This window comes from Ambystoma mexicanum, chromosome 12 (assembly GCF_040938575.1).
Source record: "Ambystoma mexicanum isolate Mex_15411 chromosome 12, UKY_AmexF1_1, whole genome shotgun sequence".
NCBI lineage: Eukaryota > Metazoa > Chordata > Amphibia > Caudata > Ambystomatidae > Ambystoma > Ambystoma mexicanum.
The window spans coordinates 591,016,945-591,043,487 of NC_090936.1; the positions used below are offsets into that span (position 1 = coordinate 591,016,945).

General features: G+C 47.7%; 1 protein-coding gene across 6 annotated transcripts in view; it reads left to right on the plus strand.

Moving 5' to 3' along the window:
* Positions 1-26,543, plus strand: part of RAD9A (RAD9 checkpoint clamp component A) — a 902,871-nt gene that overhangs the window by 718,937 nt on the left and 157,391 nt on the right. The gene's annotated exons all lie outside the window — the stretch shown is intronic.

Here is a 26,543-nt window from a genome sequence, read left to right on the forward strand (position 1 = left end):
AAAAATTACTGCAGTTAAACAGAAAGAAGTTAACAAAAAACTTTGTGGAAACAAAAGGAGAGGGCAGGTGTAAACAAAGGTAGAGAAGAGTGAAAATATGAAGAATCAAATGATACGGGAGAACCAAAGACAATTTTCAAAAAGGAAAATGTTATTGTTGCGGAAAGAAAGGGCATTATGCCAATTCTAAAACATACCGTGTTTTGTACCAGAAGTGTTCGAATTGTGGAATAAGAGGAAATTATGGAATTGTATGCAAGAACAAAAAAGCAAGTTAGCAGAGTAAGATGGGTGCAAGAAAACGAGGATGAAGAGCAATAAGAGGAAGTTGTGGCTATAGTACAAGGCAAAGGAAAAATGGTGTATGGTTTTTTCCTAGGAGTATTTTTAAGATGGACAGAATACTCTCAGAAATGATGGTGGACTCTGCATCCCCATCCATATAATGTTATTATAAAGGACAAATGGGTTGAACTGTGGGGAAAGGGTTATAATTCGGAATTGAGGAGATCCGACATTAAGGATCCAGGAGCATTTGAGTGTTCATTGATTAAAATGATTGGTTATAGAATGGCTTTAGTAGAGTTCAAAGGAAGGATGGTGGAAGTGAAAGTGTATGTAGCTAAAAGGGGAATAAATGTGTTGGGCTTGGAGGACCAAGCTAGACTCAAAATTAAACTTAATCCGGGAAGTGAGGAGCCTGTATCAATTGTAACGACAAATGAAAGAGATTTGGGAGTGCATAGAAGGAAAGGAAAAGGAATTGTTTTAGTGTGTTTAAGGAAGGAATAGGGAAGTTTAAGGGGTATTGTCACAAGTTAGAATTCAAACCTGGTGTTAAACCAATATCACATAGTTAGACATATTCTGATGTCATTGGGAGAAGAAGTTCAAAATGAGTTAGAAAGACTTAAAATGGAGGGAGTAATAGAAGAGGTAGAGAGATCTGAATGTTTTTTCCGATAGTGGTAGCCAGGAAATAGATTGGTGAATTAAGAATATGTATAAATTTGATAGAGTTGAATAAAGCTAAAGTGGTGGAGACGTATCCGTTACAGGTGTTTGAAATGTTGAAATTAGTAGTAATGCTGACCTGTTTTTCCCCATTAATTTATCTGCAGCATATCACCAAATCCATTTGCATCAAGAGTCAAGAAAATACACTGGGCCTCATTATGATACTGGCGGTAGCTGTGCCGGTAGCATTTATTTTCCGGCGCCCGCAAATGGGCAATTACCGGGTCATTACAGCCTTGCCGGACCCCAGTAATTACCCATTTGCGGGCGCTGGAAAATATTCTTCCGCATTCCCATTTGAGCTCCATAGGGCTTAATGGGAATGGGGAAGCCGGATGCAACCTCACCATTCGTGAATGGTGCCGGTGCATCCAACATGCAGTGCTTGCGCGCGCCGATATGCCGCCAGGTCAGACCTGGTAGGCGAAGAGGCACCCACGAGCAGAACTCGTAGTTTGCCGGTCCGGTAGTAACGGTGCCAGTAGCTTACCGGCACTGTTACTACCGGACCGGCAAACTTATAATAAGGCCAACTGTGTTTATCACGCTGTTTGGTTTGTACCGCTATGTGAGGATGCCATTCGGTTTGGCTTCTGCAGTATTTCAGCGTGTAATGTCGCAATGTTGGGTGAGATGGCAGGAGTAGAAGCGTTACAGGTTGATATTTTGATATTTGGATATTTGGGAAAGGAGATAAACAGCATAATGAAAGGTTTTGCAAATTTGGCAAGAAAGATGTAGATTATTTGGGTCATACTTTGTCTAAGGGAGGATACAGGCTGAGAAAGAAGGCCATGAAGGCACTAGACAAAGCTCCATGTCCCAGTAATAAACAGGAATTACATTCCTTTTTGAGTTTGGCAGAATATTATATTAAATGCAAAAGGAGTGTGGCAGCCCCTCTACTGAGAACGAACATGCGTCAAATAGCCTGTTCTTTGAAATTTCTTCCACTCAGGAGGGTCTACAACCATGTTTTAGCACATTGCACCATTCACAGAGGAGAAATTACCATTTGCATATCAGTCTTTATCACACCCACAAGGGCAGTCCAGCACTGAAATGCTTGGCAATTCTCCTCTGAACAAGCGCACGATCAGCAACCGCAGACATATGTTTAGGCCTTGTTGGGCCTCCTTAGTGAGGTGAAGCTGTGCCTTTCTAAGGCACAGTGATCAATGGGTCCACGTCTGGATTACCCTTGGTTACTAAGGGTGAAATCCCAAGTTTTACAAAATTGAAAAGGAGTGTGTGAGCCCCCTACTGAGAACGAACATCGGTCAAATATCCTGTTCTATGGCATTTCTTCCATTAGGAGGGTTTAATGATTTAAGGAAGAGGTATCTATTGGAAAGGGATGGATTATGAGAGGATGTAAAGTTATAACGCCTGAATGGGCAAGAGTCCAAATCGTTTGTTTGGAACATCATGGCATTTCTATAACCAAGAAGACGGTAAGGGAGAGATACTGGTGGCCAACGTTTGATACACAGATTGAACAGATAGTGAATATGTGTGCGCCTTGTGCAAACTGTGATAAGAATTTTGTCACAAATAACCATGAAATCCCATTCCAGGGCCAAAAGGACTCTGGATGGAATTTGGGATTGATGTTCTGGGTCCTTTATGAAGGTGTAGAACAAGGGAACAGGTTTCTGTTGGTTTTGGTGGATCAGCATTCCCGTTGGCCTGAATGTGCTGTTGCGGATAAAGTAACGTCAAGAAGGTAGTGACATTTCTGGATAAAGTTTTTAGAAGAGAAGCAAATCTGGAATGTGTGCTTAGCGACAATAGACCTCAGTTTAGAGCAAAAGAAATCAAGGAATTTAGAGTTTGCATGGACATTTTTGCCAATATATCACCCTGAAACTAATGGCATGGTGGAAAGATTGAATAGGGTGATTGGAGGATGTGTACAACAACCTTTAGCTAATGGAATCAACTGGAAAAGGACATTGAGTTAATGTGGTGCATTAGGGTGACGCCCCATAGTGCCATAGTGGGTTTGTGTTTCTGTTTGATGAGGTATATAGAGCCTAATAGTAAGTTCTCTCTGGCATGGTTGAATGAAAGGTTGGCAATTAAGAAGATGGATGAAGGATTTGTAGCCAGTAAGATGTCAAAGAACTCAGAAGAAATACAAGGAGTATCATGACAAGAAGTTTATGGGAAGTATAAAAAGGAGCAGAGAAAAGATTGAGGTTGGAAAGTGTGTGAAGATAAAATGGGGAAGGAAAGCTAAAGAAAGGAATGTCAATATTGTGGTCTAATCAAAGTTTTAGAGTGTTTTAGAAGTGCTGTAAGAGTGGAAGACTGAACTGTATGGAACCTTGACGGATTGCTATGAATGGAGAAGAGAAATACTGAAGAGTGAGATTGGGATTCTGCAGGTGAAACAGAGTGTCAAGGAGAAGTTATTCGAGGAGGAGATGTCAATGGTGGTGTGGTGATCGGAGGACCAGTGATGGTCAGCTGTAGTTGCGAAGGATGTGTGAGAAAGGGTGAGGGTTCCGAAATTGCCAAATAAGCTATAGGTATATGTTTTATATACATGAACAATTTTGTTGAAGGAAGGTGATGAGGATAATGCTTAAATTGGTTCTAGCAACATTTTGGTTAATTGTAATAGGTTGTCATGTAATCTAAGTGTTTTGTTTTCATGTGTTTTGTTCTTTTGATTATGGGAGGAGGATGTTTAGTGGTGATGTAACAGTGAGAAGTGGAATGTGGAAGTTAAGAGCTTCTAAGGAAGGCAGTTGGAGAGTGAGAGAAGGGATAGGCAGTTACACTACTGAGGTAGAAGGCGGCAAGGTCATCATTAAACAAAAGAAGAAACTACTTCTACATGTGGCCTATCTTGTTCTGAAACCTGTTTGTCGAGTATGTGCTAAACATTGCAAAACTGATGGGAAATGACCCAGGAATCAATTGCAACGGTACACCAGTTCATCATTGATTAAATGTCTATGTTCTTATGAAAACATGCACATTACATGGTTCACGCAAGGTTTTCTTTGCAATTGTGACCAGACTCTTAATCATCTTGCTATTACTCGGCAACCAACAGTGGGTCAAAGTTAATTCACCTCCAACTTCATAATCCTCTGCTTGTTCCCCTATAATCCTCCTTATGACGGCCGTTGCTGGTTATTTCTTATGGCCCTTCCAGCCAATCCTGACCCTCTTCTTGGGCATTCTTAGTCATTGTGGTAAAATGTTGTTGCATAGTTCCCCCGCTAATGAGAATGTTCAGTACTGAGAAGCCTCTTTTGCTGTGAAGGACTGCAAGCCCAAATGCTCTCAATGCGTCACTTTTTTGCGAGCACCGAATCTGCACCCTAAATTGCCCCAATTTCCTACAGGCAATTCCACTCCTGCGCACGCTCATACGGCAAAATTACATTTCTTCGGTTCTTGCTCCCTAACTTTATGGGTCCCTATAACTTTTGCTGGCATCCATGGTTTTTCATCTTTTTTTGCGACTAGTGGTTCGGAAGTACCCCTGTCACTGCAACCCTCTTTCTGGTGTGTTGCATGTAGTACTGCTAAAGCAGGAGTGCATTTCTAGCACCCCATATTGCCACCAATGTAATTCTATCCCTCTGTGTTGTAGAGTAGGCTGGCAGCAGGTGTGATTTTTGTTTTGACTATACCGTGGGCTCTAGACGCTTAACTTTAGTAACCCAATGCACCTATATAAAAACCACTGGTATACTAATTAATTGTTTGAGCCCAGCTCCAGGGGCATTTTGTTATGTGGCCTTTCCTTTTCTATGTGGGCCACAAGGCATGGCCTAAAAGCACATTTTGCTAAAATCCCCAAAACATCTATTCCGCATTCTGTGTGAGAGTGCCTGTGTGTTTTGTAGTTTTTAAAAACAACCTAAACTACCTATTGCTAGGCAGAAAGCCCAAATGCACTCCTACCGAATCTTCATTCGGGAGTTAAAAGTTGACTCTTAGTTGATCAATTAATACTCTCATGTGGAAAGAGTGTTAATTGAGTCTTGACTTTAACAAATTGCAAAATAGAAAGATAAATAGCATCAATAAAGGGTAAACCGAGCATGTAAGATCACTTTTGTAACCAAATATACAGATCTGGTACTTTTTAATACTTTTTAGTAGACCTCTCCAGGTCTATTTTTTGTAAACAAAAGAACAATGTACAAAAGAATTATTCACAGGCAATGGTAAAGCATCCAGGAATTCTTATTCCAATTTACAAACCGGGTATATCCTGGTTTGTGAAGGTACATAAAAGCAACAAAAGCAGTAAGCAAGTAGCCCAAAGCCTAGCATAACTATTTACATCCTGTAAATGTTCAAAGGGACATGTATACATTTCATTAACCAATTGCAAACCAGCGATATAAACTTGACAAACGGCAATAAGTTCCCTCTTGGGATTTTGTACTGTGAAGTAGCTCCATTCAGGGAAGCCCCTTTTAGTGGGTGACATAGGTAACCAACGCGTTTCGGATCAAATGATCCATCTTCATGGTGGGGACTTCACTGTTCCTGTATGTAGTAGGGTAGTAATTGCTAAATGCGTTCTAAAAGCCTTTCCTGCGGGGAATTCAAAAGGATAAACATTACCATTTAAGCTAATCAGTGAGGTTAACTAATGTAATTTTGAACCGAAATAAGTAGAGAGGTAATGGGTACTAACCTCAATCTGAGGCTGATAAAGTTCCAATTCGGACCTATTATGTGGGAAACATAAATATGACTAGAGTCAATATCTAACATACAAGAGCAAGTCGCTCCCACTCAGATATTCAATGATATGCCAGGACAACCCACTTACCCAGTCAACAGCTGCAATGCGCCGGAGGCCGGAAAGTGACAGAATACGGCCGGGACACCCTATAAGGAATAGTAACAGGGTAATGATCAGACCAAACAGTCATGAATCATCTAAAAGGTCATAAAAAAGTTTTCTCTACGAGCTATATCTAAACTATCCGCCGAGGGGATAGAAGCAGATATTCAATGTAAATAGGAGCGCAAGCCTAGTATCTCGCTATGAGATATATGAAGTTCAATGCATCACGCCAAATGTAGGGAGGCGGGTGCAAATAAAGTACATGCGCAGGTGCGCCGTCCAAAAGGAGTCTAAAGACTTACCAAGGCTGCAGACGAACACCGAGTGAGCCGACCGCTGTAAGCGCAGCGGCTCAACTGCGGTAGGCATTTGTTGTAGTCCCGGTAACCGCGCGCATGCGCGCTGCGCCAGCCGGGGAATCCGCCATATTGGTGTGGGCATCAGGAGATGTCACCGTTGTTCGGAGAGAGGAGCTCCATAGAGGAATAGGTGAGAGCTCCTTAGAATTAATGTAACCCATGTAGCGGGGTCTCTATATTACATATGTAAAGGAAAGCACTCAAGCAGACATTGCTTACTCCGGGATGCGAGTGGGGGCACCACCGCGAAACCAGGAGGATTCGCGGGGTGCCCCCATCTCGCATCAATATAAATGACAATTCTATGGGGGGGTATCTCAGGTGGCCGTATCTCTGTACTGAAAGGAGGTATTGAACTGGCGAGTCAAGTCAATATAGCTATGTGTTTAACACCCTCAAAAGAAAAACACCATTCCTGATCTGCTAATCAACAAGTGACAAAGTCATAGAGTAAATGTATCGACAAGCCCATGGTAACAAATCGAGTGGACATAGAGGGGAATATGTATTCTCACACATTCTAGATGTTAAGGACACAGGCTCTAAATATTTGAGAACAAAAACCTAATAAAGGATAGAAAAAATGGAAATATGAGCTCGGGGTCACAATGGTATGGGGACAACCCTATTTACAGCTTGGGGTGAAGCATTGTAGTCCATGAAACAATCATATGCCAGTTACCCTTGCTGCTGGGCGGACATTATGGCAATTCAGGCTAATTTATACAAAGCACATTAAATCAAATTCAACATTCATCTCCCGGGGGTGCAATGAGTCTAGAAGATCAATCCATAGGATTTCACGTTGCGCTAATTTCCGTTGTACATCTCCCCCCCCCTGCTACCTGATGTCACTTGTTCTAAAATAACACATTTTAACTGCGCCACAGTGTGGCGTGCCTCTGTGAAATGCAATGAAACAGGTGATTTGGGACTCTTGTTGCGAATATTAGACTTATGCTCAGTCCATCTTGTTTTCGCTTTCCGAGTAGTCATTCCTACATAATAGAGTCCACATGGACATTTCAGTGCATATATCACATTTTGAGCATCACAGGTGCAGGAGTGTTTTAATTGTAAATGTTTGCCCGAATGGGGGTGTGTAATGTAATTGCCCTTTATGATGTTACCACAGTGTTGACAATTGTAGCATGGAGTAGTACCTTTGTGTTTGGTAGACGGACCCCCAACTGGGATCTCAGCTTTCACTAGGGTCTTGCGTATATATTTGCTATTTCTATAGGCAAACGTAAAATTCTTTGACATTATTTCTTTATCTAATAGTGTGAGCTAATACTTGTGGAGTGTTTCTACTCTACATCTATCACTCTGATTTATATTAGCTGTGCATTCCCACCCCACAGTTCTTTTGTAGTTTTTAGAGCCAGCCTGATTGCCAGTCCCCATCCCTCTGGAAGCGGCAGCAGATTGTACAGTACAGGTATTTGGTCTCGTCAAGGATACACCTACCCATCACAGCCTTATGTCTACACGGCTCAGGCGCCTCAGACCATTCACCAGGAGCGGAGGCCCAGTGCCTCGGAAGGCTAGGCCCCTAGGGACCCGGTGGATAGCGAGGACCGCTTCTTCGAGCACTTCCTCTTCCTCAGGTGTTCCCCTCAGATGAAGGGTCTCCTGAAGGATATAGTGAAGGTCATCCCGTAGGTGGAGCCTCCACAGACCCCTCCTCTGGGTACTCCTCCCGTTTCTCCAGCGCTGCCGGTTCCAGTGCTGGTCCCTTGCTCAGACTCCTCCACCTGTACCACAAGGGCTTCCCCCTCTACAGCTGTTGGACTGGTCTTCGGTGCTGGACTGGCGGGGGGGGGGCGTCGGCACCCTTGTCCCAGGGCCCAGACTACCCTCCGTCTGTTAAAGAAAAAGGGGGGGGGGGGATAAAACGATGACGCCCAGGACAATGAACCCTCTGTATCTGTTAAGGCCTTTCAGGGCCTGGCACATTTCATGGGCTCCCTTTGCCTGAGGAAGCCTCCCAGGAGTTGGGAGTGCTAGCAGAGGTCTTGGGTAAGTGCACCACAATCCGGTCTGGCATCCCTCTCCATAAGGATGTTCTTCAGGTGGCGCGAAAGCTATGGGAGAAGCCCAGGTCCAACGCTGAGATGAACAAGAAATTGGACAGCAGGTTCAGGATGACCGATGGGGAGCCAATCTTCCTGTCCTCCCACCCGCAGCCGCATTCTTCAGTGGTGGCTGCAGCCTCATTATATTCTAAACCATAGCCTTCGTCCTCTGGAGCCTGCTCCATTTGTCTTTCCAAGGTGGACAAGGTCCTTGAGTCTTTGGGAAAGTGCTGTTATTCCGTCGCCGGACTGCATCTGCGGCAAGCCAACAGACTCCCTCTTGGCTGCGGCTAACCAGAAGCTGTGGCGGGAGCTCAAGGAATTTCTGCCTGACCTCCTTTCGGGCAAGCAAGCCTCCTTCAAGGCCCTTCTAGCAGATGCCCGGCCCATTGCGCAGGACCACATGGAGTCTTTGGTCTCTCACATCGACACAGCCAGCAGTGGGCTATGCCTTGTTGTTGAGATGAGAAGGGCTGTGTGGATGCACGCCACTAAGTTTTCATCTGACATGCAGGAGCGGATCCTGGATCTGCCCTTCGAGGGCGTGGACCGTTTTCATTCGTCAACCGGTGACGACTTGACAAAGAAAAAAACCTCCACTCAAAACGCCAAGTCCTTGGCCATCCTGACTAAACCTGGACAGAAATCCTTCCCTCAATCCCAGGTCAGGACCAAGTTCAAACCCTGTGCTTTCTCCGGCTTCAACGGGTTTTGGGACCATGGTACACAGAGTCCTGACAGGTCGCCCAGCAACAACAGGAGGAAGCAGCAGAGGATTTCACGCAGGACTTTCTGCCCCCCTTGTCAGTCCAGAAAATCCAAACACCCCTTGAGGGTCCGGAAATGAATGATAATTGTTTGGCCGAAGACCAAGTGTTAAGAATATATATTCATTAGTTATTACATAGCTATTAGTTCAACTAGAGTGAGGCCATTTTAAGATTACCAGAATCGCCATTTTGTTTTCTCTCTCTGCTCTCTCTAACGTTGCCACTTTGCCTCATATAAAACTGCTTTGCTGTAGATATTATTTCGCTTCAATGGTCCAAGGCTAAGAAACATGTTGAAACATTACACTGGAGAGCCAGACAGAAATGCCCGATTCCCTCCCTCACATATCCTTGAAGACCGGGAGCAAGGCATTTAATCAGTACACGAATGCCAGCGAGTCTCCTGAAAGAATAGCAATGTACGAGACTAGCATTTTAAGAGTTGAATTATGCTCTTCTTTACGGCCCCCCTTTCTGAGCCTAGTGAGCCCCCGGAGAGCGGGCTGACCTCAAGAGCGAGAATCGAAACTAAGAGATAGTGAGGTCTGGTATGTGCCAGTCTCCTACGCGGAGCTTGCCCATGAAAAACGGAAGCGCTGTGTTCTCGCAAATAAAGAATGGTGTCTGTAAAATTGAAGATTGCAAACCGTTACTAAATATGGTGGTCTAAGGTGTCATATTTATCGCACTGGTCTATCATCGCCTCTAATTCAAAGGGAAATGAATTGGGGGCGGCATCAAATGTGTCATACTGTGTCATTGCTGATTGTAAGGTGCTCATTTTGTATATATGTAACTGATGTACGTTGCACTTCTCTTGCGTCCCCTGAGGTCTGTTAGAGACACGTCGCGGGGTGTGGGACCAATTGGCCAACGGGGACCTCTTTGTTTTGCAATCAACTGTAGATTTTGGGAACGGAACCTCGTGTCTGGCGTATATATTCGAGTTTGGTGACAATGCCTTGTTTCCACATCCAAGGGTCCCTCCGGGGCCCCTTCAAGATGGCGCCCGAAAAGGGACTCTCCCCCACTTGTTCCATCGTGTATGTTGCAAAATAAGGAAGGCGGTAAGAATGGCGAGGAGGGGAGCGATCGAGCCGGGATCAAGAGGTGTACGGGGCGCCCCTGCGAAAAGCGTTTAGAGACTCCTTTGCAGATCTGCACACCACTGATCCCTGATCGACGTCCCTGGCCAGCGAGCAAGGAGGCGAGGGTCCCGAAACGAGGCAGAGCCGAGATACGCAGACACAACGTCATTGGTTGCGTCAGTATACAGACGAATTGTGTCTTGAAAAGACAAATTGACTAATCAGGTGAGTCGTGCCCCGATTCGTAAGTGATCCTGATATTGGTTGAGAGTTGATTTTGCAAAATCAAACACCCAGAATAAGTTTGATTAGCCAAGGGAAAGGTTAAAACGTGCCTGTGGTATTGTCCACCTTAGCGGGATTTTTCCGCTGCGGCGAACAATCTTTGGAAACTGGCCAGGAAGCACCACCGGGAGGAACGCCGGCTTATGATATGTACATAAATTATGGTATGGGAGCGATAATGTTTTGTGAAACTTGGCATAAGCAAACCAGAAAACAGGAAAATCTTCAGTGGCCGAGGAATGGGAGTTTTGAGATGGACCGGATAGATAACCTGGAAAAGGTGTTGATAAGTAAGAGAGCACGCTCTGGAGCACTTGATATCCTTAGGGACTGGAGGAGGGAAGCAATGCTCCGATTTAGAAGTAGAGAGAAACATGCGCGCGGGCATAAGTCAAAGGCGGAGAAAGCAGAGGAGAAGGAGGAGGAGGAGTGGAGTAATAGCTTGAGAAAGACAAGACGGTGCGATGAATTAAACATAGAAAAAATATATCCACAAAGAGAGCTACACTCATCGGACGAATTAATAAACAAAATTTTAACTGAAACAAAACGGGGCCCGAGGAGTGAAACTAAACAGACTACGTCAGTAGCTGCCGCTCAACCCCCTCCCGTTGCTCAGCCCCTCCCAACTCCAGCACAGCCACAGGTTGCATCAGACACTGCACTGCCCACTAGCCAGCCAGCCCCGAGTGTTTCGCAATTACCACAGCCCCAGCAGACGTATCACACTCTCACTGCCCCCTCCGCCCCTCCCGATCAAGAGGGTGCCACTGTTCCGACCGCCCCTCCCATGAGTGGAATTGAGCAGAATGAATGTACGAGAGTAACTCGCAGCGCAATCAGCAAGGACAGAAAGCGTGAGCTGCAAGAACAGGCGGAAATGTATATAGACGACAATGATGAGGCATCCACGCTAGCGTCCCTATATGACTTCAGAAGGAACAACGAAAGACAGGTATTGTTGGAATGCATGGGGGAATATTTGTCGGGACAATGGAAAAAGATAATAGGGAAGCTACCACCGCAACGATTGTTGGATTTGAATGCATTAGCCCGTTGTAGAGGGAGATATGAAGAAATGGAAGAGCATGTGAAGCGATTGTTTGAAATAAAGAATGAATTGGATGAAGAGTATTCTGAAGTACTCGCCACACCGGGGAATAGGAGAAAGAATATTGAGAGAGGCAGGAAGAAAGCATCAGGACTGTATATGCAGAAATCTTTGCCGCCACCGGGATAGATAGGTGATAGACAAAGATTGCAGGTGTGTGTGCGGGAAACGATGAGATGGATGTCAAGCCCTAGGACTTCGGTAGGGGAGATAAATGAGATATGTAATGAGTACCCTTTGCAAATAAGAATAGAAGCTCTGCGGATGATAGTAGGAGTGTTACTCCAGCAGGTAGCAGGACACAACAGGGGAAGGGCAAATGCACAGAGTAGGGGAAATTCGAATATGCATGGAGGGCCTTTGGGATTAAACCAATGTGCATACTGCAGGGAGAAAGGACACTGGCGGGCACAATGTCCGCATTTGCAAAATAGAGGCGGATATAGTCAGAGAAGGCTTCACAGAGGGCACATGGGAACAAATGGTCACAACAGAAATCATATGCAGCAGCAACAAAATAATTATGGGAATGGTGCACAGAATCAAGGCCAGGCTCCGAATCAAACTACTCAAAGTCAAAATCAGCAGGGTGTACAAACGAGAAGTAGAGGGGGAGGGGGGAACATTTTTGATAACCAGACAGGTGCATACTATAATAACAATGGAGACTACACATCGGATGATGTGTTGTTACCCCAATAGGACAGCCCAGGACAGGGGTCGGAACCGGTGTCAATTCCCCGTGAATCAGAAAGGATCCTACGTAGAGATGAAAATCGGGAATGAAGAGCATAGATTCCTCGTAGACACGGGGGCACAAAAGTGCTTGATAGATCATCACTTGGTTCCAGACATACCTCTGTCAGGGCGACAGAATATTTCAGTAGGGGTCGCAGGTACCCCAGTAATAAATCCTGAGTCCAAATCAGTAGCAGTGACAATAGGGCCTTTTACTGAACATTGTCCATTTCTTTTAACAGAGCATTGTGGGGAAAATCTTTTAGGATTGAATCTTTTGAGAAAACTAAGCGCAGTTATTTATTGTACACCAGATGGGGTATTTTTGACTATTTCTCCCCAGACTATGCCGACTTCTGAATTTGTGACAGAACCTTTATCAGGGGAATTGAGTAAGGTACCAACTTGCATTTGGGCCGTGAATGATAATGATGTGGGATGCTTGAAAATAGTGCCAGTAAAAATTACATTAAAAGAAGGAATAACGCTACCACGTATTCCGCAGTATAAAATTTCAGCGGAAGGAGAAAAAGGATTGAAAAGCATTGTTTCTGATTTGGTGAAATTGGGAGTGATTGAAGAGATTACAGATAGTGTATGTAACAGTCCCATTCTTCCCGTGTACAAGAAAGGGGGTAATGAGGTACCGTACCGTTTCATAATTGATCTCCGTGCATTGAACAAATTGGTAGACCCCCAATTCCTGTTAGTGCCAGATGTCACTACGATTTTGACAATGATCCCTGCGTCAGCAGAATACTTTAGTGTTATCCATTTAAAAAACACTTTCTTCAGCATTCCGGTACACAAAGAAAGCAGGTATTTATTTGCTTTCACTCTAGGAGGACGATCATTCACATTTACACGCATTCCACAAGGCTATAATGAAAGTCTGAGTATATACAGTAGAGCATTGAAAGAACAGCTATACATGTTAGAATTACCAGCAGACTGTGTGTTGCTACAATACATTGACGATTTACTAATCGCTGCTGACACGGAGGAGGTATGTAAAGAAGGTACTGTTCTATTATTGACTCATCTAGCTACGCATGGCCATAAAGCGAGCTTAAATAAATTCCAGTACTGTCAGAAAGAAGTAGCTTATTTGGGTTACCTACTTTCAAAGGAAGGGAGAAGATTAACGCCAGAGGAGATAAAGAGTATTTCTGGTGTGCCTATTCCAACCACACAGAAAGGTGTGAGAACGATAATAAGGATGGCTTCTTATTGCCGTCAATGGATTATAAACTTCGCTTTAATTGTGAAACCAATGGTGGAATTGACAAAAAAGGATGCTGTGATGCCTTTGCAGTGGAATGAAGAATGTCAGAAAGCATTTGATTTGCTAAAAACCATTTTGAGTTCTGCTCCAGTTTTGGGCACACCGAATTATGAAAAGGTTTTTAGGCTATTTGTGCATGAGAACGAAGGATGCGCGTTGACTGTCTTAACACAGGAACAAGGTGGAAGAAATAAGCTGTGCGGCTATTTTTCTTCTGCGCTGGACCATGTAGCGCGCGCACTACCACGATATTTGCGAGCTGTTGCAGCGACTGCTGCGTCAGTGAAACAAACAGAAGGGATGGTTTTGGGGCACACCTTAATTTTGATGGTGCCACATGCCATAGATGTTCTACTCAATAGAACGCAGACGCAACACCTTACCTCTGCTAGATTGACTAGATATGAAATCGTATTGTTTGCGCCCCACATCCAAATTATGAGGTGTAGCGCTTTGAATCCAGCAGAATTAATGCCAATGCCCAGGGAAAACAGTGGTGGGACTGAATTGCCTCCCCATGATTGCCTAATGGTTACTGAGGAAGAAACAAAAGGGAGAATTGATCTGAGTGACACACCACTAAAAGAACCAGAAGGGGAACTGTTTTGTGACGGCTCCTATTTTAAACTACCTGACGGCACATCAACTGCTGCATATGCTGTTACGACATTAAAAAGCATTGTGGAAAGTAAAAGAATTCCTTATAACTCTGCCCAGGCAGCAGAGACAATTGCCTTAACAAGAGCTTGTGAAATTTCAGAGAACTTGAGCGTAAATATCTATACTGATAGCCAGTACGCCTTTGGCGTAGTCCATAACTTTGGCCGATTATGGGCCGAGAGGTGTTTTTTAACATCCCATGGAGCTAGAATTCAACGTGGTCCTCTGATTGTGCGATTACTGTCTGCACTTACGTGTCCAAAGCACCTGGCAATAGTGAAATGCGAGGCGCATAAAAAGGTGACATGTAAAGTGGGAGAAGGAAACGCATTTGCAGACAAGATTGCGAAACAGACTGCCACTGATTTTAATACAAAAATGTTGACAGTACAATCGGAGGAAGTGCCCTGCATGATAGAAAATGGAATTGTGACTGTTAAAGAAATGCAGGCGGAAGCTACCACCGACGAAATACAGGGATGGGCCAAGGGCGCTGCAGAATTGGATTTGGAGGGTTGTTGGGTGGACAAAAAAAGCGGGAACTGGATGCTGCAAAATGCTTATGTAAACGCAATGGTTACAATGGCTCACAGTCCCACACACATCTGTGCGAAGAAAATAGTCCAACATTTAGCCACAGTCTGGGAAAATCCACTCAAAAAAAGAATGCCAAAAGGCTGGTACAAAACTGCATTACATGCCTACAGCATAATGTGGGAAAGGGAACAGTGACTCCAACAGGAAGTTTTGGACCTCCCTCTATGCCATTCGAAGTGATTCACTTTGACTTCATAGAAATGGAGGGATGCCAAAATCTGAAGTATGTTTTGGTGATCATATGTGCATTCAGCAAATGGGTGGAAGCATATCCATTGAAAGACTGCACAGCCATGATCACGTAAATGGGTAATTGTTTGGAACCGTTGTGTGAATAAGCTTGTTAGTTGGGTATATAAGATGCTTGAGATTGGAGGTAAGGTTGATGTTGCTGTGCTTACCATACCTGCTTTCCATTACTTTGTGTTACTGATTTCTTTAAAAAGGTAAGATTTACTTAGATATCTGATGCTTTACGACTCTTTAGTGAGACATAATAGCAGGGTTTGTTACTAGGCATTTTTGTTATGTTATGATTTGTAGTGATTCCTCCATTTGGAGTGTTCAACCTGACATTGTGTGGAATTCTGTTTGGCAAATTGCTAGTAAGTGCTGTTTGGTAATGTATTGGCAGTTTTTAAGTAAAGCAGTTTGATATGGAGGTTCCCTCATTGTGTTTATTTTTCAGATTAATTTCCCCCAAGACTGATTAGTTCTATTTTAAGGGAGTATCAGGTTAGTGTTAATACATTTGCATATATTTATTCTCACACTTATTGATAACTAATTTTGTTGTTTAAAATCAGTAGATATACCAGTGGTAAGCATCCCTGAAGAAGAAATTGAAATTTCAAAACACATTGGATATGAAATCTTTTTTTTTTAAAATATGTTTATTTTAAACCAAGGCAGGACAAAATTATCAATGGCATTGCGTAAAGGACACACTTGTGACAGTTCACTTTTAGATCATACCCCAAAGCCCCCTTCCTCCCCCCTTAAACTCTCCCCCCCCTCAACCTCCAGCACTCCCCCTCCAGTTCCCACGTTCCATGGGCACAACCGAGGCCCCTGCAGCTCAGGTAGGTTCCCCATCCTTCAGGGCCCATCGCGTGTTAAGCGGTTTGAATGTCAGAGCGGGGAAGCGCTGGTCGTAGTCCAACACCGGGGCCCAGCCATTCTGGAAGCGGTGCAACACCCCCACCCTTGCCGCGGTCACTTTTTCCGCGATCAGGATGTCCCATAGCTTGCCCCACCAGTGGGCTATACAAGGGCCGCCCAGGGACTTCCAGAAGCGGGCTAGAACAGTTTTACCTGCCAACAGGCATTGTGTTATCAGTTTCACTCTGTTCCCTGAGTGGGGGTAGGTCCCGGGGGTTGGGACCCCCAAGAGAACCGTTTCAGGTTCCAGGGGGGAGTGCCCACCCGGTAATTTGCTGAATCATCGCCAGGCAACGTTCCCAGAATTGCCGGATCTTTGGACACGACCACCACATGTGGAAGAAGGAACCAGGCTGAGGCATCCCCTCCAGCAGGCGGCGTTCACTCGTGGGTTCATGTGGTGTAATCTGAGGGGGGCGAAGTACCAGCGTAACATGAGCTTGTATGCGCATTCTTTGTTGGTGATGCAGGTCGATGAGGAGTGGGTGCGTGTCCAGAAGTCCACCCACGTCTGGTCGTCAATTGGGTGGCCCAGGTCGGCCTCCCATTGGGCCATGCATCGCGTTCTGTAGATTAGGAAGTCCCCCAGGAAGCGTCTCTATAGGGAGGAGGTCCTGCCCCGGGCTGGAAGGTCCTCAAGCGTCAGTTCCAGGGCGGTAAGCGGACACGTGGCAGCCTGGAGGGTTTGGGGATGCGAGCACCAGTGACAGAGCTGGCAGTAGGTGAACCTGTCCTTTTCCTGGAGCCGAAACCCGGCCTTGCATCGTTCAAAGGTACGGGGAGTGTTTCCCACGTACAGTTGCTCAAGGGTCTCGAGGCCGCCGTCTATCCAGTTCTGGAAATTACGTGGATACATCCCCGGCGTGAAGTTTGGATTGAGAAAAATTGGGGAGAGGGTGCTTTGGCCTCTCGGGATTCTCTTTTGTTTCAAAGCCCAGTCCCAGGAGCTTAGGGTGTGCTTAGTGGTCAGTAGGAGGTTGTCCCAGTGCTCTCTCCGGGTGGGCTGAACGTGTGGGAGAAATCAGAGAGGGAGCGGAAGTTGCGCTTGCTCTAGTTCTACCCATCTAGGGCGGTCTGAGATTATCTGCCAGGCCCGGACGTGTGCCAGCTGTGCTGCAGCCCTGTAAGCCCGCAGGTCGGGGACCCCCATCTTCCCTAGTCCTTTTCCTCTGCAGATCCTGGAGTGCTGAGTTTGGGTTCGCCACTGCGAGGGAGGAACACGCGTAGAGGAATCTTGGGAGTAGGTTCATTTTGGCAGCTGTAATCCGTCCCATTAGCGAGATTTTCTGAGTGGCCCAGCGTTTTAGGTCCCCCTCCAGTTCCCGGAACAATCTGGGGAAGTTGCCCTGGTATGTGTCTCGAGCGACCGCCGTAATGTGGACTCTCAGGTAGGGAATGGATCGTTTCTTCCAAGTGATTGGGCACAGCTTGGTCAGGGCCTCTTGTTCTTCCTGCTGGAGGCTGAAGCCTAGGGCCACCGATTTAGTGAAGTTAACCACAACGCCGGTGACCTTCCCAAAGTTCAATAATTCGCCCAGGACGTGTTCCGCCGAGACGATGGGTTCTGAGAACGACAGTAGGACGTCATCGGCGTATAACGCAATTTTGTGTTGGGATGGCCCTACTTGGGGACCTCTGAGCTTATTCCGTCTGACTCTTTGGGCAAAGGGTTCCATTGTTGGCGCAAAGAGAAGGGGTGACAGTGGGCAGCCCTGCCTCGTCCCGCAGGTCATAGGAATCGGGGTTGATAAGGCACCATTGATCCTGAGGAGGGTTTTGGGGGATTTATAATTGGCCATTATCATAGCTCGGACAGTTGGGCCGAAGCTGACGGCCTCTAAGGTAAGCTCCATGAATGACTAGTCTACTCTGTCGAATGCTTTGGTAGCATCTAGGGCCATCAGCGCCAGGCCCTGGGAGCGCCGGTGGGCTATTTCGACCAGGTTCAGGGTTCGCCTGATGTTGTCCCCCCGCCGCTCTGTTCAGGATGAAGCCCGTTTGGTCAGGGTGAATTATGGTTGGTAGAATGTGTGATAGGCGATTGGCCAAGATCTTAGAGTAGAGGTTAGCGTCTATATTCATCAGAGCGATTGGCCTATATGAAGCTGGGTCTCTCGGGTCTTTCCCTGGCTTGAGGAGGAGGATTGTCATGGATTCCTGCATTGAGGGGTCACCGCGCCTGTCTCTTAAATGAGTTGAAGAGCGTCACAATAGTGGGGATTAATTGGGGTTTGAAGATCTTGTAAAATCTTGGGGAGAAGCCGTCTGGGCCCAGGGCCCGAGATTTAAGAGACTTGATGGCTTCGTCGACCTCCTCGGCAGTGATTGGGGCCTCTAGGCTCTCTCTCGTTGTGGGGGGCAGCTGAGGCAGGGCCGCTCCTCGCATGTATTCCCTCTGTGCGGCCCGGTCCCGTAGGGGTGCAGTCATTACTTGGGTGATGTGGTCTATGGCCAGCTGTCTTTTCTCCTGCTCAGAATAGTGCATCCTCCCCTGTGGGTCGCGGAGCCCTGCGATCGTATTGGAACGCCTTGCTTTGGCCAGTTTGGCTACGAGGAATTTGTTAGCTTTATTGTTCTTGGCGTAATAGAATTGTCGGGTCTTGGCCATTAGTTTTGCAGTATGTGCCGTGTAGTGGCCTTCAAGTTTCTTATTGGCTGTGCGGATGGCACGTTGCGACTTGGGGGACCACCCCTTCCTCTTCTGCGCCTCCTCTGCTACTTGCAGTTACTCCTCAAGGGCTAGCCGGGTTTGTCGGCGATTCCGGTGGAAAGCCGCCCCTTGTGCTATCAGGGCTCCCCTGATGACAGCTTTCATGGCATCCCAATTGTTTGCGGGGGAAGTATCTGTGACCGGGTTTTCCTCTAGGAAGTTTTTGATAGTGGTTGCGATTCTGTCCCTGACCAGCATGTCATTAAGGATCGGGTCGTAGTGACCATCTGCGTGCTGGGTTGGCTCTGGGGTTTTGGGTTCATAGTTACATGATTATTGGTGCATGGTCTGATGAGATTCCTAGGCCGATGGAGACCTCATTGGCATATGAGAGGGTCTGGGCTGAGGTTAAGAGGAGGTCGATCCTCGAAAAAGTTTGGTGGACATGGGAGAAAAAGGAAAAATCCCTTTCGGTAGGATGGAGCACCCACCACGCGTCCACCACATCCAGGGTTCTGAACAGTCATAGGAGCCTGAGGGCTTGTGTGAAGTCTCCCGCGGTGGGTGGGTGGGATTTGTCTTTGGTGGGATCTGGCACCCCGTTGAAGTCCCCATCCATCACTGTTTGGCCATCCGTGAAGCCCGTGAGGGAGGTGCCCAGAGAGTCGTAGAAGTCTTTTTTGTCCTAGTTGGGGGCGTAAACTGAGATGAAGGTGAAGAGATCCCCCATTAAGAGGTATTTAACCGCCATGGAGCAGCCTTCAGAATCTAGGATCTGGAGGTTTAAGTCTTTCCTGAGAAGAATCGCTGAACCCCCCCCCCTCTTGGATCCTCCTGAGGCAAAGAATTGGTGAGGAAATAGGCGTGAGCTAAGGCGCCCAGAGTCTGCTGGGAGGAGGTGGGTTTCCTGGAGCATTGCCCCATCGTCTTGCAACTTTTGTAGGATTGATTTGCGTTTAGAGGGGGAATTCAGCCCGGTAACATTTAGGGAAAGGCATTGTAATGTCTGATGCTCGAGAGCCTGCAACCCCTCTGTGGGTTGTGCCGGTGAGAGGGGGCCGGGGGCTAGGCTCTCATTTGCCGCCGTAGGTGAAGGTTAAGTGCCGGTTGTCCTGCTCTTGGGGTTTTAACAGGGGCCCCCAATGGGGGGCCAACTTTTTAACTGGCGGGGTAGGCAGCATTGTATATGCGGGCAGACCCCTGGCCAACGGGGCCAGATGAGTCAATTGGGTAACTTGGGTTTCCAAGGACATAGAGATTGAACGGACCTTGGAATGGGCATGGGCCTTGGGTGAGGGCCGCCGTGTTAAGGAAGCAAGGTTGGCGAATAAGTCTGGCATGATGGGTTGGTGCATCGGGGAGCTGGGCGCTTAGTCCGTGGATGCACCCCTGGATCCTGTGGAGAAACCGCGAGGGTGTTTATCGCCTCTTGTTGTTTCTTGGGGCTCTCGACCATGAGGATCGTCTAGGCCGCGGGGCTGAGGCAGCCTCCGGGATCCCGGTCGCGTCCGAGCTCGCTGGGGCGGCCTCCTCATGGCCGGTTGGATGCATGATCTTGCTGGCATCTTCCAAGTGGCTAATCCTTCGCAGGGTGCCGTTCTATGAAAATTGCAGGGCTGTGGGGAAGAGCCACCTATAGTGAACCTGTCGCTCTTGGAGGAAGATGGCCAGGGGTCGGAGTGCTTTTCTCCTCTGGAGGGTTAGCAGCAAGAGGTCTTGGTAGATCTGGAGAGTCTCGCCCTGAAAAGAGATTTCGTCTTGGGAGCGACTGATGGCTCAGATGGCCTCTTTCGTGGAGAAGTGGACCCTAGTGATGACATCTGGAGGGAGGTCCGAGGCACCCCCTCGACGCGGGCGCAGCCTGTGGGTGCGGTCAAGAAGTAATAGGTCTGGGAAAAGGGCTTGGAAGAAGGCCCCCACATATTCCGCTGGCTTTTTGTCCGGGACTGAGGATGGGATTCCCCGGAATCAAAGGTTGTTGCGGCGGGCCCTATTTTCCAAATCTTCTTGTTTAAACTCCAAGATTTCGCACTTGTCTTGCAGGGCCCTCACTGCTTGCTGGATCTCGCCCAGCGTGGATGCCTGATCTTGGGAGCGGTCCTCTACCTCCCCCAGCCTCTGCTCCACCTCCGTTACTCTGTGGTCGGTTTGATCCAGTTTGAAGGAGAGTTCTGTCATGCAGGATCTAAATTCAGCTTTGTTGTCCGCCATGAATGCTAGCAGATCCTTCCTGGTGGCCGTGGGATCGCCCTCCTCCTGGTGGGCCTGTGCTGAGGGGCCGGGAAGGTCAGATTTCTTCCCTTTGTCTGCGGCAGTAAGCATGGTGGCTATGTCCCCGTGTTTGCTGACTTTTGTTTGCTTGGACATGGTGGCCGGTCTTGAGGCTGCAGATGAGTCAGGGAGGCTGCTATGTGAGCCACCACAAGAGTGCCGCTTGGAGCTCGGGCGGGTTGGTTCCGGAGGCTGCTGGCGGGGTACTCAAGGGAGAGGAAGGCAAGCCTTAGGTGAGGAGGTGGGCCGGGGCGCCCCGGGAGATAGGGAGTTGGGGGAAAGCGTTATCTTTAAAGTGAGGGGTGGGCTTGAGTGTGGGACGCAGGTTCCTCTGCCGTTCCACAGGTCTGCGTGGGTATCCAGTGGCCCGGAGTGCAGGTAGTGCGAGGTGGTGACCAGGGCCCACTGCGTTGCTGGTGGAGGTCTGGGTAGGACCCCCGCTTTTCAACGGAGGCAAGGGGGAGGCAGGGCCTCCGCTCTGTCGTCTAGGAAGCGCGGTGAGGGCTGGCGGTGCTAGGCTGGGCGGATGGTGTTGAGGGCCTAGGCGTCCCAAGAGGTGGAGGGGGCAGGCCGTGTGGTCCCCCAGCGTTCTCTGGTCTGGATCCGTTGGTATCCGGTGGCCCAGAGTGCCGGTAGTGCGGGGTGGTGACAAGGGCCCGCTACGTTGCCGGTGGAAGCCAGGGCAAGGCCCCCGCTTTTCAACTGAAGCGGGGGAGAGGCAGGACCCCCGCAATATTGACCTGGAGGTGAGGTGCTGGCTGGCGGTGCTGAGCTGGCTGGAGGGTATAGAGGGCCTGGGCACCCTAAGAGGTGGGGGGGCAGGCTGTGTGGACCGCCCCCGCTCTTTGTTCTGGATCCGAGGGGAGGACCGGGGAAGTCCCAAGGGTCGCCTGGTGGGGCCAGGGGGGAGGGCGGCAGAGTTGTGTGCCACAGTCTCAATGGGCCAGGAGTGTCCCAGTCCCCCCTACGAGCCCCCCCCAGCCAGCCTCACCTGTGCGCACGGGGCCCGCTACTTCCCCGCTGCAGCTGCTGTTGCCTCTCCCAGTGAGAAGGATCCTGGTTCCGTGTTGGGCTCGAGCTGAGGCGGTCAGAGCAGCACGAGGGTTTCCTCCGGTCCCGAGGGGCTCCACCGGCTCCGCAGCGAGAAGACTAGACGGCCCCCTCCGGGAGGCCATCCTACGCGCGGATGGTGTTGGGCTCCACCCCCTCAGCTCGGGGCCCTCGCCTGGTTGCTTGTCGTGAGGGAGCCCCCGGCCCCAACCGCCCAGGGCGGGCGGCACGCACAGCAGACCCCGCAGGGCCCGCAAGGGGTTAAAAGGATCCTCTGAGCCGCCTCTGGGGATTCCGCACCCCCGCCGAAGATGCGTCCGCCATTTTGAATGTCGGAGCCAGGCTGTGTCTCGCCGCAACGAAGTGGTTTGCTGGGTCCAGCGGGAGCGCTAAGCTCTCAAAGTTGGGATGTGGGTGCCCCAGATGATACGTTCGCCCAGGGTGTCAGCATGGCCCCCGCTCGAAGGTCGAGAAGCCGCATATTAATGCAAACACGGCGGGCCTCACGGGTGGCCTCAAGGGAGCAGCCACATTGATGGCGCTCCAAGCCATGCCCTGATATGAAATCTTTAAACACCTGGGATTGGTGAAATTCAAAGAAAATAATGCTGTCTTTGAAATAATGTAACACAAAGAAAGTTTGTTTTTCTCTCTTCATTTAAAGGAAACATATTAAAAGGTTATTTTGATTTAGGTTCTAAAAGAAAAATTATATGAATTATGATGTCATTTTTGGGACATTGGAATTTCTTGTGAAATTGGTATGTTTATGATATTATGTGTTACTGAATAGTTTGTTCTCATTGTAGATTGCGGGAAGTCCATCCAAAAATGTTGGGTGTTAGATATAGGGTTGTCAGAGTTAGGCCACACTGCAGGCACCAGAGGATGTGGACTGGGACCAGACAGACCCAGCACACTCACTCACTCACTCACTCACTCACTCACTCACTCACCTTGGCCAGCATTGACTGACCTGAGAATGCAGGAAGGCGGCCAAAGAACAAGTGAAACATCTCGTGACACGGCTATCTTGGGGTGCTATACACCTTCAGTAGCCATTTTCTGTAAATGCAAAAGTGCACAAGAAATATATCACAAAAAATTGTAAAAAATTCACACAGCTGCCACCAGCTTGTCTTGTCTTCGGCACATTATCAAAGTAACCAAAAAGCCATTATGTAAAAGGTTACAAGGATACAAAGTATCCTAACTGCACTTCACTGTAAGGTGATGTGTGCAATTGTAAAAATCGCAAAGACAGACATAGGGGCTCATTACAAGTAAGGCGGTAAACGTGCTGGCAAAACCGTCAGACTTGTGAATTTTTCCAGCGCCTGACTTGCCAGAAAATGTTAATCCCCATTCCCATAGGACTCAATGGGAATGGGGAGCACGGAAGCACCGGCACCGTTGATAACCATGCCAGTGCTTCCGTGTAAGTCTGCGGGCGGGTGCCGTTCCACCCGCCAGGTTTGACCTGCAGACTCGCAGTGTGCCGGTCTGGTAACAACTGTGCCGGTAGGCTTACCAGCACGGTTGTTACCGGACCGCACAATTGTAATGACAGTCTTGGGGACTAGTCAGGTAAACCACAAGAATGAGCAAAACAGGTCAGGGAAGTAAACAGTAGGCTTTACTAACCTCTAAAAAGTTAGGACACGGTTCAAAACAAGCAAAAGGAATGGGGTTCCATAGGAATCTATGGAAAGAAAAGTGCAAAAAGAAAGTCTTTAAGACTTATCATTTTATAGGTCTTGTGATAACTTTCATAACACATTTATCCCACTGTAACTCTTGCAACTGCATTGTATAGAAGTGTTGTACCTGGTCTTGAGTGATGGAGTGTATGTAATATGGTGATTGTGCTGTCTCACTGGCCCGCCACACATACCAGTAGAATGTTGGTGAATGATGGCTCAGAGAAAGCTGGGTGAATGTGATGTGTGTGTGATTCCAAGAGTGTCAGTTGGTTCTGAGCTGTGTATGCCTGAGGATGGACCAGTATGAGTCTCCCCTGTTAACTTACAACTCTTAAGGGGGACATTTTAAAAGATATGTTTATTGCATTCAGGGGATCACCAACGCTTACAATTACGTGTTGATGTTCTTTTTCATGCAGTTTTCCATACTCACAAAGTGAAGTGTGATTGCGAAGAGTAAATGAGGGCAAAATCGCCTTTACTCTTCACTTTTACTCTCCACTTTGTGAGAGAGCATGTTTGCCTGCAAATTACACTTCTAATGGATTGTGTCCTCCCACGGATTCCTCATCTTTGATATACTGATATCCAGCTTGCAGCTTCGGAAACTTTTCCACAGCAGAGCACGTCGTCAAATCGAGGTCCCTCAGCTACTTTGATCCATGCACTCTGACATGATGTCGACGTTGGTATAAACAGCATGCAACCTGCCCGTTGCCTCAGTTCTGTTTTTCCACATGCACAGCACGATTCAAACGGTTCAATCACTTCAGCAAATGTCTTACTGCGTATTCCCCATCTTTAAGAATGTCAACCCCGAAGCTAGGTTTCAAGAGTTGTGCGGACTGTGATTTGACAAATGTTGATCTCCGATCTGCACAAACCCTTGAGATCTAGAACCGACTCTCACCACTCTTCATCAGCGTCTCAAGGAAAATCGAAGAGACATCATCACTCTTCATGTTAATCCTCACCCGAGAGGAAGAAGGTAAGGTTTCCTCAAAAATGTGCTTCTAAACCAGAGTTGGAAGAGTTTTGAATTAATTGGATGGAGGTGTTTTCGAAGACGGCTCCTACCAGCCCCGCGAAAAAGCTTCAGATCCCATCGTGCCCCAAAAGGCTGACAGGGAGTCGTCAAAGGCTACCCCTCGCACGCTTAAGGGCCCGGGTCATATGCCGGAGGATCTTCACTGAGAGGCGTCGACATAGTCTTTGTCTCGAGAAAAATCAAAGCGTCAGACTCCTCCTCCTTCCTCCTCCTCAAAGGTTTCGAAACTGACACCTTTGACATCGAAGCAAGCAACATCTTATGCCAACCCATCGACGGTTTTCAAGCCTTTGTCAGAGCCAGACTAATTCAAGTCTATATAGAGTCGATATTTGAGGAAGAGGATTCTTCTGATTCTTCTTTTGGCTTTGCGGCACCCCAAATGTGCCAGAGGAGCTCATTTCCGATGCAGCCAGATTGGAAGATCCGATAACATGTCTAAAGGAGGCTAGTGGACTTGACCCTTTCCCGGAAGTGGAGTTTGCCACACCAGATCTTATGCATACTCTGGTGGGGCTTATAGATCTGTTATGAGTGAAGTTACAGAGTGCTTGGGTCGGGTTGTCCTTTCAGGGACATATTGCAGGATGATCTGACATCCTGGACAAGATCTCTCCCACTCCAGGAGTCTATTCTACCTTTTCATTGAGCCGTAAAGACTAGAATTCTTAAGAACTGGCAAAAAACAAATACTACACCTGCTGTGTGCAAGGATCTGGCCAAAAAGTATAGGCCCTCTTCAGTGGACCTGGAATTCTTCTCCAGGTACCTTACGCCTGAAAGCTTGGTAGTACAGGCTCCTTCTTCTACATCTAAAGCAGTGGGCTACCCTACAATTCCACTTGACAGGGACAACAAGAAGTTTAACGTCCTAGGTAAAAGGCTGGTTTTTGCTCATAGAATGGCTCTAAAAGCCTTATAAGCTTATTGTGCCTTAGCAAGATACTCTCACTCTTTGTGGGGTGGTGGGGGCAGAAGCAGCAGAACATATCTCTGAAGGGGAGATGAGGGAAGGTTTCCTGAACGTATTTCGTGCTGGAAAAGAAGCCATGTGTCAATCCTTACAATCTGGTATGGACACAGCTGATGGTGTTGGACGATCTATGGCTGCAGTACAGTAGCTAGGAGATTTGCGTTGCTGTAAAAATCAGGGTTTGCTCCGGATGTGCAGTCTAGATTACTAGATCTGCACTTTGCTGGATCTCATCTTTTTGTCACAAAAGCTGACGAAAGCCTACAATGGCTCCAAGCTTCCAAGGCAGCTGCTTAATCTCTTGGCGCAGCGATTTGTCATCCCCAACAAACTCAGTGAACTTCTCAAAGTTGGAGGAGTCGGTCCTTTCGTTTTTATTCTTCCTTTGGGAGAACTAGAGGACAAAGTGCCCAGAAAAGTCAGAGAAGATTCCCACACTATGCAAGAGGGCGTGGAGGTCGGACTGCCCAGGCAACCCCTGTTTCTTTCCCATCAACGGCACCAAAACCACTTTAAGTCCTTGTCACACAAGACTACGGTGGGAGGCAGACTGGCCCAGCATTACGAAGAATGGTAAAACCTTACTTCAGATGCTTGGGTGCTGCAGACAGTGGCCCAGGATTACTGCCTTCCTTTCTTGAACAGGCCTTCAAATTGCCCCTCGAGCAAACCCTCTTGGGGAACCAGTCCTGCTCCTTCTGCAGGAGATTTTCTCCCTGCTGGAGAAAGGTGTTGTGGAAAGGGTACCTGCAGCGGACCAATACCAAGGTTGGTACTCCACCTACTTTCTGGTTCCCAAGGAAGACTTGAACAAGTTCCTCAGAATGGACAGATTCAAGATGGTCACTCTTTCGTAGATCCTCCGGGTCCT